Genomic DNA, 2,502 nt, shown 5'->3' with positions numbered 1-2,502 from the left:
CGTACTCATTGTGATGGAAGGTGTTCGCCGGTGTGAGGGCCCGGCTTCATGATCGTTGCCCGTAACTGGGCCCTTGCCTCGTCCTCTCAAGAATCTTGGTGGCATTGTCGACCTGCATACATGATTTAAGATAACATACGAAATATATTAAAAAATAAAAGACAAAATAAAACAAAACAGAATTTTGTCCTATGTTCTTTGTCTAGACTCGGAACTCGAGGAATGCGCATTTATTTAACTGAGATTAAACACAAAAGGCTAGTGTTTAATTCACTCAGCGTTGGCTCTGATACCAACCTGTCACACCCCTATTTTCCACGTGTCACCGGTGGGCCCGGTGGGGGATTCTATGACGTAGTTGATATCGTCATAGTCAAACAACACAAATATAAATGCACAGCGGAAGCAAATGAAAAGATTTATTTCAACTTAATAATATTGTAATATCCAAATATCACAAAAATAGTCGAAATAGATCCACAGGTGAATCAAACAAAGAGGAAACTTGTATTCAACAGACTTCACGCATCCTAAGCTTGAGAGACTTCCACGGATGCTAAGGAGTGGCAAGCCTATTACGCGTAGTACCTGCACTTAGCCTTTTTGGAAAATACGTCAGTTTACACTGGTAAATACAATTTAACTGACTCATTTTGAAAATGTTTAAAAATTGATTTAAATGCCCGTGGCACAAAACTTTTTATAACTTGGGATAATTATTTGCCTAATAATCTTGTAAAAGAATTACATGTCAGTTATGCGTTCAGTTGCCCGTGTCGTGCCAGGTTAAAGATTAATAGACACACCACTTAATATAATTCCGCCGCGAGACGCCTCTCGTACCGACGATTGTACTTGTTGTAATGCACTACGGGTGTACGCCTACACCCGTGTGCTAAGGTCATGGCCATTCTTTGAATGATGCCAAGGATATCCAGGACATGGTCATTAAACCCCAAAGGCGTTAAACAAACAAAATAGCATTTTTAAACGGGTTAATTTGACAGCACTTAACCACCAATAGGTTAAGGTCAATTTCCCGACCAAGCGGTATTTTATATACCGTACCCCAAGCCCGTATAAGGAAAACAAGTTAAACGTATTTACCTGAGCAAAGTACAATTCAAATACAGCAAGTGCACGTAGCTTTTACTAGGCTCCTATATCTGGAATTAAGGTTTTAATAACCTATTAGAATTCTAACGGGTCTTTTAAGCTTAGACCGGTTAGTTATATATAAGGATTTCGGTTTTAACGCACGATAATGCGAAGACCGTTTTAGAATGTGGTTTGACCCGACAAGCTTGCATGCTTGTTTAATATGGGTAACTTAGTCACATTCTGAATTTTGAGACCGAAATGATATGGTTTGACCCGTTTCGGCTAAAATGGGTAAACTAGTTACATAAGCCGATCCGAATGCGTAAAGTGCGTAACGAGTAACCATAAGAGTCAAATACAAGTTTCTGAAGTTAATATGCCTAAAATATGTTGTGATATCAGAATGACATCTTCCATTATGCCCCAAATGGTCTTAAACCAAAACTATGCCTCATAAGGGCATTTTGGTCATTTTATAAGGTGTAAAAGAGTTTAAATAATAACCTGAGTTACAGGTCTGATTAAATTAGTAAATATGCTTAATTTACTAAGTCATAACAGTAGGGTATCAAATATATGTGAAATTTATTGCTTATAACCATTATATGCTCTGTAGGGGCATTTTGGTAATTTCACATAGGTCTAAAGGGTCAAAACTGACATTCTGAGTTTATAACATTAACCTACTGTTAAAATATAAAAATATAGTGAATACATCAATAGGTTCCAACCCCATTTGCTTAAAAAGGTTCTAGTACATACTTATGCGTTAAAAATGCTTAAAAAGGCGATTTGGAGCCATTTCCGGGTTTTCTGTAAAAAGCTGATATTTTTAATATTCCAGAAGGCTCAAAATAATTTATTTAACATATTGAGTCAGTAGAAAATGGTTTGGGGTCAAAAGGATTTGTAAAACTCATTTTATAGCCTAAAAGGGCAAAACCGGCATTAACCGAAATAATCTTAGAACACTAAGTTATGCGCAACCTAAAATTAAATAAACATCTCCAAAAATCCCAAAATATTATTTTATAACAGTGGGTAAAAAGTTTGGTATAAAAATTTGGGTTTAGATAGGTTATATGTAATTTATGCCATTTAATTACTAAAGAAACTTTAATTTACGCTAATGAGCATAACCCTTAATCTACACCTCAAACTGATCTCAAATTTTAGGTGCAAGTTTATAAATCAGTAAATAAGGTGTCTACCCTTTTACTTTTCCAAAAATCACGTTTTACGGTCATTTGGGCATAATGGTCAACATATAGGCGATTAACGTAAACATGCATGTGACTAGGATATCTAATGAACCAAATTGTATAATCACAGAGGGTTATACTAACATGTAAATAGGTCCCAAAGAAGCTCTAAGGAAATCCTAATCTTGGCTTAAACGGG

The sequence above is a fragment of the Helianthus annuus genome, chromosome 9 (assembly GCF_002127325.2).
Source record: "Helianthus annuus cultivar XRQ/B chromosome 9, HanXRQr2.0-SUNRISE, whole genome shotgun sequence".
NCBI classification, from domain to species: domain Eukaryota; kingdom Viridiplantae; phylum Streptophyta; class Magnoliopsida; order Asterales; family Asteraceae; genus Helianthus; species Helianthus annuus.
Note: the sequence above shows the minus strand (reverse complement) of the source record.